The 17,755-nt window shown below is 38.1% G+C and overlaps 1 protein-coding gene across 1 annotated transcript in view; it reads left to right on the top strand.

The window, feature by feature from the left end:
• Positions 1–17,755, top strand: part of samd12 (sterile alpha motif domain containing 12) — a 125,199-nt gene that overhangs the window by 61,795 nt on the left and 45,649 nt on the right. The gene's annotated exons all lie outside the window — the stretch shown is intronic.

Raw genomic sequence — 17,755 nt, forward strand, 5'->3', positions numbered from 1 at the left:
TGGATCCAGTTACAGAGACTTGTTTTGTTGTGGCTGTATGACCTCAAAGTCTAGTGAAGAAGAACAAATGATAAAGAAATGTTTCCCTTAAAAATCCATGTATCCACAAGCATTTGTCTTGGTTAAATGATTTAAATGAATATTTAAAATGAATTTGTTATTTACCACTAAGGTCTAGTGATGATGTTCGTTCACTATTCCCACAATGACATCATACTCCATTGGCTTGATCTAATGTGGCATGTTAATAACTACCTTATAACCTGAACACAAAATAATTAGCCAATGGATTTTATATAAATTGGCAGACAGATAGTATTTCTATATAGTGATTATGATTCATATGAAATTTTGCATTTCTCAGCATAGTGTACAGTGCGTCCTTCACATTAGATAAGCAATGTATCCAGTAAATGAACAGTAAAAGATAATCATGTGTAATACTTAAAGTAATCACAAGAAAGCCTTTTTAAGAGGTCAGACTATGTCGAGTACTAAAAGTGGTCACACCAAAGGTTTACACTGTAGCTTAATTAATATTTATAGAGAGTTTGTATCTCAGAAAAGGTGCACAGCGCTAGTAAAATATGGATTTACGATATTGTGGAATATTGTGATGATAATATTGTTGTGATTGTGATTAATCCATATTTTCATCGTTCTTGTTTTTCATGCCAATAATCACTGGCCACGCCTGCTTGAGCCCTAAGATCTTAAATTACGATGAACTTCGTGATCTTCTGATCTTTTCTTTCTGCAGCAGCTATCGTTGAGCTTTTGATGTGCCAGGTGTTGCTTGCACATTGTGAGCAGCATCAGGTAATGGTGGTTGTGGTGTAGGAACTAAATGTGGGCCGGCTGTGGCTGGTAATGGGTCTTCAGGTTGAGGTGACATGGCTGAAGATGATAGTCCCCAGATGTTTGTGGCACTCTTGGTGTGGGTTCTTTACTTAGCTTCAGATGGTCGATGTTTACTTTTGAAATTATAACCCCAGTGCAAACCTGAAGGTCTGCACTGGGGATAGCCGTTATAACATATGGTCCTAAATAATTTGCTTCCTGCTTTCCTTCTTTCCTCTGCTGGGTGCTTATGTTGGCTCTGTAAACCTTGTCACTGACTTTGAAGGCAACATTAGTTGTCGTCCATTTTATTCTGATTTTTGTCTTTTCCTGTGCAACAACTGTTTAGCTTTTGCAATATTCTGTGACATCTTTTCCATGCATTTTTGTCTTCAATCAGAAATCTCTAATTTGGATATAACAAAACATATTTCAGATAAAAGAATATAGAAACTAACATCAGTGTCTCTGATTGTACTTAATGTACAAGGAGACAACTTTTCTATTCATCAAAACATTCCTTGTGTTGGTGTTGTTATGGTGGTGCTATAGCACGCATTGAAGTAGTTCTGCGGGAAGCTTGAATTCTTATTGAGATGTATCGTGTTTGATTGTCGAGTAGTTTGTCACAGACAGAAAGATAAAAACAACAACCATATACTGTTTGGGAAATTTGGATGGTTAACAAGCCTCCCTGCCAAAGTGAGTGCTTGGTGGTCATCTGCTTCTTCTTCTTTCTTTCTTTCTTTTTTTTGTTCGAACCCCAAATATCACGGCATCAATATAGTCAACCCATGTTCCTAGGTGGTCACCGACAATTTTAAAGAAGTCTCTGACAGTGTTTGTTTGCAGATGATGAGGCAAACACTGATATTTTTTTTTAATCTAATATATATTCAACATTTCACCGTTTTGCTGAGCTGCAATAATATATAAAATGCACTGGTTTTAGTCTCTTTACAAAAATAAAATTTTAAGCATAGTGCAAATAGAAATGCATTACAGTAAGAGTTAAAACATATACCAGTCATACAAATGTCACACACAGAGTTATCAATACCAGGATGATGGTTCTGTTTGAACTGTAACCTGAAAAACAATATACAGCTCTTTTCAAAAATTATAATCATTAAATCAAAAACTTTGTTTGGACAGGAGATGACATAGCCATCTTTGAAAATATAATAAAAATTATTTATGTCATCAATAATCAATAGAAAAAATGGCATTACAATGATTAAGCCCTTCCTATAACTACTGGTCACCTCCAGGATTCATGTTTTAGCTGAAATTAAGATACTTAAAATACTTTAACCCTTTCATGCATGAATTATGACAAAAAAAAATCCTGATTAAGGTTTAATTGAAATGTAATCAGGCAGTTTGTCACTTCTATGGCTGATTTGGACTTCAGCAGATACACCTGTGGTCATTTTGTGATGTAGTCAATAAACATGCAAACATACTGATTTCCAGTTTTGGTTTTTGTTAGCTTTCCAGTAAGATCCATTCCAACCAGTTCAAATGACTGGACAAACCATAAATAGAAATGTCACAGCGAGTGAAGTGAGCCGTGTGGAGATACTGAAGTAGGATCCAAACGCAGGCACTTGTGAAGGTGGTTTATTGAAAGTAAAGTACAAAATAGAAAAAGGGCAAACTGGACTGCAGACTATCTGTACTGGGAACAACTAAACTACAAAACACGAACCAGGACACGAACATGAAGAAGGATGGGCGGAGGTAAGTGATGACTGACAGCAGGGAGAACACACGGATGAAATCCGATGGATACACAGACGGACCAGCGACTACAACAACAGAAGACACGACTTAAATACACTCAGAGAAACACAGGGAGATTACACACAGGTGGGGGACACAGCTGGGAGTGATTAACGAGACAAGGGAGGTAAAACTGAACACACTCACATGAGACGCAGACCTACACAATAAAACAGGAAACAAGAAAACACTACACAAAGACGCAGACTCAACACTGAGAGACAGACAGAATATAACACATGGAACTTGAACTATACTGAACATGAGACACAACCGAAGAACAAATCCTTAAACATGAACAAACAGAAACATAGAATTCTAAATAATAATCAACGAGGCACAAAAGTAACAAAACGATCATTCAAAAACAAAACCTAAGAACTCAAAATGCTGTCGAACCGACCCAGAACCATGACAAGAAAGACATATTAAGTAAATTCATCATATAAAAATTAAAGACAGTGCTCGAACATCCAGGTACGGCTGTCCCATACTGTTCATCTGCATATGGTTAGTAGAAAAATGTTTGGTCAAGCATCCAAGTGACTTCTTATGCCTGCAGGTTCTAACCTCTGACTAGCCTTTATTGGAGTTTTTGTTTTTTATTGTAGTAGCACTTGCCTGACAAACTGTGCACTGGGAAACCTGAGCAAATTCCCCTGCCCCTTGTGGCAGGGGAATTTCAAATTATTAAATGAACACCTTTGTTAATTAGAAAGTTCTAACAAATGACTTTTAGCCTCGTTTAAAAAAAAAAAAACAGTTATAATATTTGGAGTACCCACCCAGTTATCGATGTCTACTGACATTCGTGGCCAGTACAAACATTTTGAAATGGCTTCACGTGTTTTTGTTTGCCCACAGTGAGCCTCAGTGGGGCTGGCATGAAAACCAGAGAAAGTAGTGTTGGCTTCATTGTTCCCACACACTATCTTTGTCATGATAGACCTGGCAGTGCTTTTGTGATGCTTGTGAAACAGCTGCTCTCCTAAACAGAAGGAAAAAAGTATATAGAGCATTTTTATTGTAGGTTTACCCTGATAATGGTAATATGTGGTAATGAAATCTTTCCTTAGTATAAAATATGCACAAATTAGTAACTTGGGGAGAAATTTTCACTGATTGTCTCATATTTTTATGAGCTGCCCCCCTCAGAAGCCAAATAACTGATGCCAGATATACCAGAATAGTATGAACAAGACCTCCAGAAAAACTGTCATGCTGAATGCATTTAATAGTAATTCTGAAGTTTTATATTTATATTTCTGGTTATATTTTTCCTGCAAATATTCACTGAAATTAATTTCATGATATATTTAAGGCTGTCACTCTTGTCACACACATTTAATGTATAACTATGCTGTATAAATATGCTTCCACGACCAGATTTATAATTTCTGACAGTTAACAAAAGGTTATATAAACTGCAGATAAATACATAAAGGCCTTCATGTGGTTTTTGTCCCTTTTTGGTTATGTAATAACAATTTAATCTTAAATTAATCAAGGCATAAACTGTAAATAACAATTCACATTAAATTATAAATGAAGTAAATATGTGTTAATACTGCCACCTTTAAGAAAGTAATATTACTTGCTTTGTCAGTGCTGTGTACCTAATAGCAAATTATGCTCAGAGCCTAAAAACATGTAGAGTAGATCTGCTTAAGTTAAAAATAATATGGTAACATTCATCTTTCACTGTTTCATAAAAGCAAAACATTACTACTTGAGAACTAGTGAGCATAAATGAATTTACTCTGAATTATAATTATAAATTGCTCGATTGTGTTCTTTCTGTTTAGTTGTCCCCAGTTTACGCTATCTGATTAGCACAGAGTTCAATATTCAACGTATCAGTTTGTACACCATTTTGCCAAAAAGTTGTGATGACATGATGCCATTCATCTTCTTGTGGTTTACCAACTGTTTCCATGGATGCTTTTTTAAAAGGGATTTTTCAGATGTTGTAGTCATGAAAACTTTGAGGTGTAATTTCTTGGATGTGTTGCGTAGAACTTATTGCAACATTGTTGGAGGATTTGTGGAATTCCAGCCACTTCTGAGAGATGAACTGTTGTTCCCCATTTTCAGCAGCTCAAAAGTAACTTTGCTCATGAAAGCAGTGGGATGAATTGTAGTCTCATCAATAAACACTAGCAGGGAAACAATCCCATTGCATAACATTGGCTCTACCATGTTTGATGCATTTCTGTTGCATTTCTTGCATTGTGTCATTCTGGTGAGACTTTGTAGCCAACTTTGTTCTTCTGAGAAAGATCTACTGAATAAATGATTTGACTTTGCAGGACTGTTTGCAATCAGAGTTGTTTCTAGTCCAGCTGCAAGCACTTATCAGTGCACCAGACTTACCAACCAAGAGGGCAGATATGTTTTTGTGTTAACAGAGGTTGCTTTTCCTTTTATGTGTCACATTTTATTTGAGGGTTTATTAAATGTTCGTGTTGGATCTACACAAAAACAACCGAACAACTCCCATCTATTCATGTTAACGTAAATGTCTTCATCTAAGGTATAAATCCTTGATATTTTCCCCTGACATACTTTGGGCATTAAGAGAGAATCAAAAGATCTGTCCATGTCTGAGGCAAAGTGAGGAGGACTGGATGAAAAACAAAAATATCTGCCCTTCTCTAGCAAATTAAAGTGAGTTATGGCTTCACATTAACTCTTCTGACACCTTAAAAAGTCAAACTCTGAGACAATGGAAGAGGGAATGAGATTGTTATGATTAATTAGGTTGTTTTCTTTATAATGCCATTTAGCCATTCAGATAGTTGTGTGTAAAACCCTCTAGTGAGTGCACTGAATCTCCACGAATTAACTCCAAATACAAAGATTGGAAGCTGTTAAGCCATCGTCTTTCTCCTCTTAAAAAAAATCTCATTTTACTCTTCTTCTGTATTCAATTTCATGCTTATAACCATTTCAGAGTTTTCAATAACAGCCCTATGCCAGTAAATATGCTATTACTGGCTTGTGAAATCATCGCTCTTAAAAGAAACTTGAATTACACAGCTGACAGAGCTCTATGAAAGTGGTTTTCTGAGTACATAGTGCTAATCTGTGAATGTAGACACAGGCTCACTGCTTATGCTTCATTTACTGTAACAGAGACTCATTTAAAAGAGAAGATGAGGACACCTTTGAAGAAATTGGACATAGCTGCTTGACAGTTTCACTTTCTTTCACTTTGTGCACTTGTGCCTGTTATTGTCCACTGGATTCGTGGCATTTGTTCTTCGGTTGTTGACACGTTTGTTTGCTTGAATCAACAGTATAAAACACTTTTTAAAAAGATGTTAAATGTAGTTTCAGCTCCCATACTTTATCAGTGACATAATATATGCACGCGAACATTCAAAAGTAAGTAAACAAATAAATCTTAGACATCCCTTAATGTTAGTGCTGTTTTTGATTCCTTCCAGATAACAAGAGCTACTGTCTCTTTTCTTTGCTTAAATCGCTGAAACTATGGCCTGAATTTCTTATTCCTTTCCCAGTCTGACAGCTTTTGTAAAGTACTATGGCCCAGGGGCAGTAAATGAAGAAAGTTTTTCTGTTGGGATTTAGTAGACCTATGTTTCCTTTGCTTCAGGCCCCTTAATGAATGATCTCCCCCTGCTTCATGGATTTATAGAGGAAATCTCTTCAGTAACAGGATACCCTCTCCAGCTTTTTTTCCATGTTTTTTTAACTTGTTCGACACGCACACTGTGCCGAAATGAAGATTCCAAGTAACTAGAGACACTTTACTAACCATAAATAAAACAAATTTCACATATTCCCCCTCTAGTAAATTACTGCATCATTTTACAGTCCAGTGATTGTGGGATAACAAGCAGTCAAATCAATAACATTAATGCTTACAACCACAAAGTGGGAACACTGTGAGGTTGGCTCAGAAGTGGTAAGACACTGTGATCATGTACAAGATTAAGAGATCTTTTAGATTTTTTTGCTTCCAAGCTGTACCCCTGGACCTGTGTGCTAATTTCCAGGTCCATTCGTTTTTCTTGACTCTCTATGTGAGTCACAGTTCAAAATAATCCTTCTTTACCTTATACTGTCCTTTATAGTTCCCTTTGTCCTATTGCCCTCCTTCACGATGATTTCAGCAGGTGGTTGTGGCTGCTGTGCTCAATACTAGTGCTGTGAGCCTAAGATCAGAGGTGGCAAAAAGTACAGACTTTCTTTACTAAAGTAGAAGTACAGATGCCTGAGTTAAAAAAAAAAACAAAAAAAAAAACTAAAGTACTGAAGCAACTTTTTTACTCAAGTAAAAGTGAAAAAGTACAAACTCAGAAATGTACTCAAAGTAAAAAGGAATTCCTTGAGGGACAATTCTACTAACCGTCTTTGTACAAAGGTAGCTGAAGAGTTTGCTGTATTAATATAATAAAATGATATTAGTACACGAGAACACAAAAATGATGATTTATTCCCCCAACACTGACACCTTCTTAACCGGACAGCTTAACCTTTAGCTGGCAACAGCACGTGTGTGCTTGCGGTTTGTTGAGCTGATAGAAACATTTAATTTTAAATTACCAGTCACTCCCTTCACCCTTCCTCCTCTTGACCCGTTAAATGAACCAAAAGTAACGAGTCCGTTTTCAAAATGTAAGGAGTAGAAAGTACTTATATTTGTTTAAAAATGTAGGTAGTAAAAGTAAAAAGTTGTCCAAAAAAACTCAAGAAAAGTACAAATATATATAAAATTTCGGCTTAAGTACAGAGGAAAGAACTCCACACATGCTTGCAAGACATCTGCCTAAGATGACCACATTAAACCAGCAGTCCCCAACCTTTTTTGCGCCACGGTGCGGTTTATGTCCAACACAGACCGGCCTTTGAGGTGTCGCGGATAAATACAACAAAATAAAACCCATACCAATACCAAAAAAAAAGAAGATTTATTCGTAACACATGGGAAAAGACCCAGGGAAACTGAGTTAACGATGAAAAAATAAAGATATTAGAGCAGCAAAAACTGTCAATTATAATGAAATCAGGAATTACTTGTACATGGGCTAACCTTAATATTTAATACATGAAGTCTAGGCTTTGTATCATCACCATGCAGTTACGAACAACTCTAAAAGTGCAGTTATAAACATTTGAACATATTTTTGTTGCCAGTTATGTTCGAATAGAACTAAATAAAAATAGCCTGAAAAGTTTTTAACTTTTATTCCAAGTACATAGGCCAAAAACAAGATTCATCGAAAAACAATAACTGACATTTATGCTTTTAACTCTTAAAGTCACAGAGCAGTGTCCATCTTTTTATGATACTTGCATTTTTCAAAGTCTGCTGCATTTAACTCTGGATGTTTTGCACATTTTCATAGGTGAAACTGTGTACAAATGTAAACATTTTTAATTAAAAACTGAACAAAACGTCTTTATTCTGCGACCTTGATCTGCCAAATTCAGCACATCCAGGGCTTTTGGTGAAGGATGGCCAGCAGCGTAGGTTATCTGTGTGTCCCGTTGGCCATCATAAGTGAACAAAATATCCTTGCTCCAAAGACTTTATTGAAACCACTCACTCTGAAGAGTTAAGGAGCTCAGGGTGACTACTGTCCTTCCTTTGGGCTTTTTAGCAAATCAGATGTCTTGCAAGAGTGTGTGGAGAGCTGAGAGCTCTCATTATACAAGTTCTCTCCTCAGGCTTCTGCCCTCTGTGGAGGCGCTTCCTCCTTAAACCTCTCTTGATGCCATCTCTTTCTTTCTTCTTGCTTTCTATCTATCTATCTTGCTTTCTCTCTTGCTTGCTTGCCTTTTCTCCCTTTCTTTTTCCTGCCACAAGCGAAGGTCAAATTAATTATTTTCCTTAATTTCCTGTCACCCAGATTCCTCCCTCAGAGACTCCATCTATGGTGCGGTGCCTGAAAGATGTGATTAAAGTGCAGACAAAGTGAATACCTATGTCTGACAAAGTGAGCCATGTTTTTTCCTTTTTCATATAGATATATGGAGCGTATGGCAATATCGCTCTTAATAAAGTCTCGCAGACTCATTTTTACTCTTCTCTGAATATTAATTCGATGCCTTGGGTGACTCCACATTAAAAGCCATTTTGAGCTCATACAAGGGAAATGTCAGTTAGGAGCAAATGGTTTCACCATTCAGACAGCAGCCTAACCTTGGCCATTAATGGCAGTGGTCTCAGGGATACAAAGCCCAGCGGCAGACATCCACTGTATAGCAATACACCTCAGAGAGTAAATGCCTCCCCTGTTAGGAAAGCAACCGGGCTGTTGTGTAATCAAGGTATAGCAGAGATCTCACAGCAAGTAGTGCCCAGTTGTATTTTGATAGGAATAAGCAAAGAAGAAGAAAGAAAAAAATAAATAAAAAGAGAACCAGTGCAGCCTATTTTCCTCAGAGTATTTCTTATAACCTCAAGCTATAATTCTCTTTGGCATGCAGTGAAATCTTCCTTTTCAGGGCCCCAATTACATACTTTCCCTTTTCACCTCCCTCGAAGCGCTTCAAACTGGACTGCTAGTTGGCTATTTTCTTCTTTTTTTTCTTCTTCTTTTTTTGGGGGGTGAGGAAAAAAGCACAGATAGCTGAGCAGAATCAAGGTTAGGCAAAACTCATTTCATCTAGTTTTACTCTCGGTGAAGCAAGAGATGCATAAATGCACCAAGCCCGCTCTTACCTCCAACTCCGGCTCACAAGGACACCAGAGCAGGATGCAGCCAAGTATGAACAACATGTGCAGATCTCTTAATGAAGCTAAAGGAAAGAGGGCACTGCTGGAATTCCAAATTATGTGAGGAAACGGATGAAACCAAGAGAAAATGAAAAGGAATAAAGAGAGATAATAAAGAAAGATGTACCCAGAACCAAAGGAAGACAGAGAATGGGTGGAAAAGGTGGAATAGCCCGAGGAACAGCATCAGCACTTGTCAAATGTGGTGTGTGCACTTGTCTGTGTCTCAGTGTCCTGCCATCTGACCCATGGCAGAGGGAAACAGATTGCTTTGACAGGTCCACTGACATCATATGATATGATCTGCACTTTTGACAGAGTCTCCAGAGAGTCCTGGGCTGCCGAACGTCCAGTAAGGCTTGAAAGCATTATGGTAGTTTTTGCCCCGTAACGTGACTGCTGTAAGGGAAAATTTACAGAGTTAACCCATCATTATATCATTTGTATAGATGTGGCCTTGCACCACAAAGGCCAAATGTTGTCAGAGTCTGGATGCCAGCAGTTATGCAAACTTAATGAAGTTGGTGCATCTTGCAGAAGTACTCTGTAAACTGTACGATGGTGGGAAATCACAACCTGAACTCTATATAAAATGACCTCCACAGATGATGAATCCCAAGCACTCAATAGTTTGCTTTTATATGCCTTTTTAAACCAGAAGTAGCGGGTAAGGTTTCACTGTGCACAGCCGCAGTCATTAGTTTAAAGCAAAATGAGAAGCCATTAGGAAGTCATCGTACTGGTCGCCTGGCAGCATTGGCTGGTTCCACTTAGTCTGCAGCTGCCTCCAGCCTCACTGACCACCTCCGGACATCCAGGAGCCCAGACAGCGTGGACAGACCAGACTCCTGAGCACACGCCTTCAGCTTCCCAGCATTTGCTCATGATCTTAGTAACCTGGATCAATAGCTATAGGACACGTACTTTACTCAGAGACTAGCCATTACCCATAAACATGCCCAAGTACTGGCTCCAGACTTACTGTGCCTATGTGTAATGGAGAAGAGGAAAATGGCACTCAAGAAGCTGTTTTGCCCACTGTTTGTCCAGGCAACCATTATGCAGCTTTGAGGTAGTGTGGCGTTAAGCCCATTGGTTAATGCCTTATAAGAACAGACACCACAATGTGTTAATGTATTTCTGTTCCATGGTACTTTAATTGTGATAATTTATTAATAAGATGGATCTGCAGTGTTGAAAGTCTCCAGCCTACTTAGAGGATAGCGCATAATGCATTAGAACAATGCTTGAATTAAAATTATGTAGCATAAATGGCTGTTTGGGTTAATGGGTCCATTAGCAGCAGCTTGGTAGGAAAGGGCTATTTAGGTGTATTCCATTTACCTGTGCTCTGGTTTAAGCACTTTATACTGGTAGTAGAGTAACTTTTTCAAAGTACTGCTGAAATATTTGGAATACTGAAAATGTTTCTAGTATGGAGATTTGTATGAACATATGAACTTTATTTGCATAGCACTTTTCAAAACACAGAGACTTGCAAAATGCTTCACAGTTTGAAAATAAAAGCCAAGATGAGTGAACACGTTCTAGCACACAGACTCACAATCATACAATAATAATATAGTCAGACATTCATACTAACATACAACACTTCAATTCATGCAAACTGAAGCAAACAACAGCCCAACTAATGAAGGAAAAATTATGGGTAAAGCTAAAAAGTCAGTTGCAATGATGAGGTCTCAGTTGCTCTATAAGCAGGGGTCTGACCATCTAGAGCTTTATATGTTCATTTAAAATATTTTAAAGTTGGAGGTTCTCATGTTGTATTTGCTGGAATCGTTGGAAAGCTTGCTACCTTGCATCTCATTGCTTTCCATGTGTTTGAGCACACATGACACCCCCTCTTCTGCTGTAAATTCAATGCACTATTACCTGTGATATTCTCATTAGGGCACAGCTACTGTAAACAGCCCACAGTGTTTGTACTGGGAAACTGGCAGGTTAGACCTCGATCATGCAAGCTAAGAGAACTGTCAGCATCCAGCTGGTCACTATGAAAAAAATCAGTATTCGCCATCAATCAAGGAGTATGTTGGTGCAGTAACTTCCAGAAACTGCTCGCCAACAGGTCATGGAATGAACATTTTTCCCTCGGAAACTGTGGTTGCCAGATGGTTGCTGTCTGGTCTCTAGTGTGTCACTGTGTGACTGGGACCTTAAAGAGTTTTTAATGTCTGCTCCAGCTATGTTTGACATTTGCATTCCCACATACATCTTTGTCAGGTTTTGTCTAGAACAGTTCAGAGCTGAGGTGCATTTATGAAAACGTCTATAGACAGCAAAGCCGGGGCTGAGACTGAAAGACATGCAAAGAAAAATCATCAGGCATAAAGGAGATCGAGAGAATGGTGTCAAGTGAAAAGGAAGCGAGATACCAAGGACATTTGGAGGGAAATGGGGTGCAACGAGCAGGTACATAAAAGGAAATGATGTATATTACGCCAGTACAGCATCGTGGTTAGTGTATCAAGGATTTATGACGGCGTACTTAGCAAGAGTACAGCATCACAACTGATCATCCATTATTATTGTAACATCTCTCACTCTGGGGGCAGAGATGATTGATGGCAAGCTGTTAATGACTTTGGGTTGAAATTGTTATTACAACAAAAGTGACAAAAAGTATTTTAAAAAGGTCTTGTTTGCAATTGGACATTATCTGAAAAGAAGACAGTCATTTATCAAACTATTACTACTAAAATGGGAGGAGGACACGTGGAAGAATAAGCAAACTTTTATAATATGCCCGACTTGACTTTGGTCTCTTTTTCTTTTTTTCTTTTTTTTTGCATTCTTTGAAATATAAATGCAATCAGAAAATGTGCATTGTGTTGTACCAATTTCTTTAAAAGTATGCATAATGTACAGTACAAATGCCTCGTAGCATGCATGCATGTGATCTGATATGTTTCTGTAGGAACAGATTTTATGCATACTGCTGTTGCACCCATGCTTCACTTGATCTTCTTCTTTTTCCCCACAAAAGTGACAGTAATCCACTTTAAAACGCAGAGTAAAAAAAGTTTAAATCAAACCCTTTAGTAAGAAACAGTGATCAGCCCACCCTACGTCACTTTTAATTGGTGCCATTAGTCTTTTCATGCTTGATTGCGTGCCAAAATGTCAGCCTATCTATTTCCCTCTTGTCATTTTTTTTTTGTTCTGAGCAGAGTAATTAAAAGTAATTGTGTACTTGTTTCAGTGGAAACTTTAAAACTTAAAAATATATAGTTTTCATTTTACCTGTTGATGGAAGGTCTAGAAAGCTGTACTTCCAAATGCAGAGCACATCATCACATGCACCATCCTGTGCACTGCACATTTTCTGCACTTTGGGTCATGATGAAAGCAATTGCCACAGGCAACAATCAGCAGCATCCCAACAGAATGCAGGAATTGGAACTATTAGCATTTGATGATCTTAGTGCACGCTTGAAAGTAAACCACATGCATAAACTGCTGTATTATTAGTGAGAAGGTTTAAACCCTGGGTCTTTGCATCATTTGTATCGCCAGAGAAGGTGGTTTACTAACCACGCTATCAGGGAGGCTTGGCTGTCTGCACACCTTTTGATAAACTGAGGCGATGATGTCATATGTTCATTTTTGGGGGTGTCTTTCACAGTTTGATTTTAAACTTTAAAACAGCCAAAGTGTTTCTATTCTAACCAAAGATAAGTTTGGGTGTTAAATATCACACATTCCAATTTGGGACGATGTGATTAAGTTTCATGCTCACAAACACAATGCAAGGACATAAAAGAGAACATAAGGGAGGAGAAGAAGAGAAAGAAAATAAAAAATTACAATAGCTTTGCTGCTTGGACCCTTAAAGACCCATAAGGTCTGCAGCAAATGGTACAGACGAGCAACACTAAGTACAAAACAACTAAAAGGGATATCATCTGATTTTATTCATACAGTGAGTGTGTCACTGTATAAAATATAAACTTTATTTCATCACAGAGTTGCTAATGTTAGTTTGTGCATGTATTTTTTTAAGTGGCATGATTTGCATGAAAGTTGCCTGCAGGGTCCTTTAGCATTTCATCATTTAAACATCTTAATTTGTCCAATATTAAGGTTTATAACAGAAAAGAAACTCCTAAACTATTGATGACTTTATTTATGTACAGTGGAGACGATAATTATTTCACTCGCTAAATTTAGAAGTTTGCTTACTTATAAAGGAACATGTCTGTGAAGGTTCTCAGTTATCCAGGTCATTGTAGTCTAAGGAGCTTGGAGAGAAAAGCATCTGGACTTCTTTAAGTTGCTTGAATCCTTTCACCTTTCATCTGAGAAGCTTCTTCAGTTCTAAGCTCAAATGGTGGACAGTCCCAGATTCAAGCCCTATAAGAGTGTCTCCCAAGAGGGACATGGACCCCCTATTAATCCTCTACTTAATCACATAAGCCAAGGTGTGAAAACGGGTGTAGCAATGGTTTCAGGTGAACTCATTGTGAAACCTAGCCCCACCCTATCATGTGATTTCCTGAGGTCAAAAGGTCCAGGATATGAGTGGGCATTAAGGCGTCTGGGAAGGGATCTAAAAACTGGATTGTAGATGGCAGTCTCAATTTTTATCGTAATTTCTCGTTGAATAATGAAAGACAGAATATCACCAAAAAACCCCAAAAACACATTATAGAAAAGTTATAAATTGATTTTGAGTCATTGAGTGTAATAAGTAATTGTCCCCCTACAACCCAGCCACAATTCTGGGTATATATGTATATATTATATTGGTAGAAGGTGGCCACTGGCACCATTAGCGTTAAAGCAAAGCATTAATTGATCCCATGATAGCTGGCTCCCTTTTTCAGAGTACTTTACTCCTCAGATATGTTTTAGATGGCATTGGTTTAAGCTTAGAATTTTCAAAAGAACTAACTGTAAGCGAGCTTTTTATCCACAACACCACCAGAGGACTTAAAGCTTCAGATGCTTTTAACTTTTATTTTAATTACTTAATAAATATTTAGAGGAAAGGTTGCCTAAGGGATGAAATATAAATGAGGCTTTTTTAGAACTCTCTCATTATGTAATCTTTTTTTCTCTATGTTGATTTCACTTTGGTGTCTTAGGTGCTACATGAGTAATATGAGCAATAAGTGCCCTGCTTATAAATGGTCATGTTCCCACTAAGCTCTCTTTGGAACAGGTAGGGTTTTCTTCTTGCTTTCCCATGCCTCTGCTGTGTTATGTACGTGCAGCAAGAGACGAGTTCTGGGCTGAACTTGCCCTCCGCTGAAGATTTAGCTTGTTCACAGAGGGGAGCTATTAGAAGCGGGGGCCCTCGCGCCCCAGGAAGACGTTTCAAATCAAGACCAGTTTGTTTCATTGTCAGAAGATTAAAGCCAGTTTGTTGAAAGGTCTTTTTGCTATTCCACATGATTGATCTTCCTCCACCCCCCCAACCTTTCGCCCCCATTGCTCTTTCATACACCAGCTATGAATGCCAAACTCCTTGTCGCTCACTCTTTTCTCTTCACACTTTCTGTGTACACATCAGCGTTTCACATCTTTTATCATCTGCCCCACTGGAGGTCTGTGATTTCTTAAAGCTGTTTTCTCTTTACTTTATTCCCTTTTTTCTCTCTATTTATGTATTTTTTGTCTTTCTCAGTGTTTCTGTCAGTGAATCTTCTGCATTTTGTGCCTGATACTGTTCGGTGTTCCTTTGCCTCCTGCCAGTCACCGTGCTTCAGGGGCATTGCTGATACAATCATAGTTTTTGATTATCGTCCAGACTGACCCGAGGATGGCCTCGCCCCAGTGCAGCCAGTCTGCCAGCCGCTGCTACTGCTTCAATTAATGAGGGACACCTAGTATTTCCCACTGCTGGCTGGCACCTTGATTTATTGTTTCAGTCATCTCATACCTGCGGCTGCATTCCTGTGCATTAGGAAACAATAAATAATAAGTTTACTCTGCGAGTGCTGTACCTTTTTTTTTCTTCTTACTGACAAGCACAATGATGCTAAGCAGCAGCACAACTCGAGCTGTGACGCCGTGCTAGGTGTATACCGTAAACTCTGTCTGCATTAAAACACATAGATCTTTGGAGATCTGTGTCACTCTCCGAAGATGAAAATACATGGCTAAAGTTTGTCAGAGTTAAGCTAAATAATCAGATGACAAATGGTAGCTTCACTGCAGAACTGTGATCCATTTACAGGTTCAAACGTTTATATTCAGTTTTTCATATACCATGAAATGGCAATGATAATCATCTCAAGGCAAGTATTATAAGGTAAAGCATAAAACATAGATAGACGACTTGGAGATGAGATGATCCCCTAGGTAACTCGAAGAGGAAAAACTCCCTTTTTAACTGGATGAGACCTCTGGCTGAACCAGACTCATGGAGGGGCCAGCCATCAGCCCCACGTATTTGAGGTGAAAGAGAAGCGAGGGAGAAGAGAACATTGCATCTTTTATACAATAGAAAATTGATCCTGTACAAAAAGTATCACATCACTGGTTTAAGAATTATACCCATTACTATTCATAATCCTGCATTCAAAGTTAACTGGACAAACTAACGTCATTTTAAAAATAAGTATTGGCCATAATACTTGGATGAAGATTCTTCATAGTCTGTGACTGCCAGACTTTTGTTGCAGCAGCTTCTCTCGGCCTTCAGTTCTATCTTCAGTAACTGAAAAGCATGCTTTGTTGGGTTGATATCAGGTGACTATCTTGGCTATGTATCCTATGTCTTTACCTTGAGAAACTGTTGGGTTACTTTTGCAGTTTGCTTCGGGTCATTATCCATTTGCACTAGGAAGCGCAGTTAAACCCGTTTTGCAACATTTGGCTGAATCTGAGCGTTTTAACTGTGTAGACTTAATAACTGCTCCTTCTATCAGCAGTCATGTCGTCAACAAACGCTAGACCCTGGAAGCCATACATGCCCATGTCATAACATTGCCTCTTCCATGTTTGACCGATGATGCGGTATGCTTTTCTCCTCCCATCAGTCGAGTTAACTTTGGTTTCATCTGTCCAAAGAATTTTATTCCAGAGCTGTGCAGCCTCTTTTAGAGGCTAAATCTAATCTGGCCTCCGTCTTCTTGAGTGGTTTGCACCTTGTTGTAAATTGTATTTACACATCTGCTGATTTTAGACCATGATAATAATACACCTGCCTGTTTTGGAGGTTTTTTTACTTCTTCGTTAGATGTTGTGAAGTTTTTTTTTTTCTTAACCATGTTAATGATTATGTCATTGTTCACTTTAGGTGTCATCCGTGAACTTTCAGCTTTGATGAGTTGGTCAGTGCGTTCCTTCTTTTTTAGAATGTTAAATTTTTTTGTTGTTTCTCTGATAAGTTTATTTAGTTTTTCACTCTAATGATGGCCTCATCTCTTTGGACCTCATTAAGAGTTCCAGTGAACAGCTACCCAATGCAAGTTCTACACTTAGGATCAATATGGATGACAGTTTTATTACACCAGCTTGTCATGAAAGAACAAGGAAACGGGCCTCAGCTAGCCATGAAACTGCTTGTCAGTCAACCATCCAATTAGTTTTAAAACTTTAAAAATAGGGGAGTGTGTACAATAATGGCTGTAATTTCTAAACAGTTTCAATATTTTTGTCAAACCCTTGGAATTAAAGCTGAAAGTCAACATTTAAATCAGATAGAAAAAATGTGTCTGTTTTCCTGTTTTACCACCTACCTCAAGTTTCTTCCATTACTCTGACACATTGTGACATAGTGGTGAGACATCGTAGTTCAGACGCAGTTCCTGAAACAAGAAACAGCATCATTTTAACTTTAATTCCAATAATTTATTTAAAATGACCTCACCACATTTCTGCGGCATTCAGGGATGAACTAACTAAACTCAGCTTTCCAAAACTTTTGATTAATGACAGTTAATTTATGGTTTTTCACATCGGGCTTGGTTTGGACAGCTTTTTCTCCCTTAATAAAGGAAATCCAACAAAAAACAGAATAATAACAGTAAAAAGAGAAATCAGGAAGGGGGCAAATACTTTTTCACAGCACTCTGAATCCACGTTCATGCATTTATGTAATGATTTTTTTTTTTTATTGAGCTGATACAAACCTCTAATTTTAGCACAGGTGTCATTTCTAACTTAAATATCATCATTGTTTTATATTGATTGTGAATCTGTGCGCAGCTGGACGATGAAGGCACTAAACATGAAAGAATGGCTTCCACATCAGCTTTCCCTCCTTTGTAATTAAAACAGCTCCTGTGGTGATAATGAAAGGAAACATGCTTGGTGTTCATAACCTTGGCAAATCAAAGGAAACCTCTGTGACCCCTAATGCCTGGTTGAATGTACAAATGTACACACACATGCATACACAAGTGCTTG

The sequence above is a fragment of the Pundamilia nyererei genome, unplaced genomic scaffold (assembly GCF_000239375.1).
Source record: "Pundamilia nyererei isolate P.nyererei 1_Seehausen unplaced genomic scaffold, PunNye1.0 scaffold00226, whole genome shotgun sequence".
NCBI classification, from domain to species: domain Eukaryota; kingdom Metazoa; phylum Chordata; class Actinopteri; order Cichliformes; family Cichlidae; genus Pundamilia; species Pundamilia nyererei.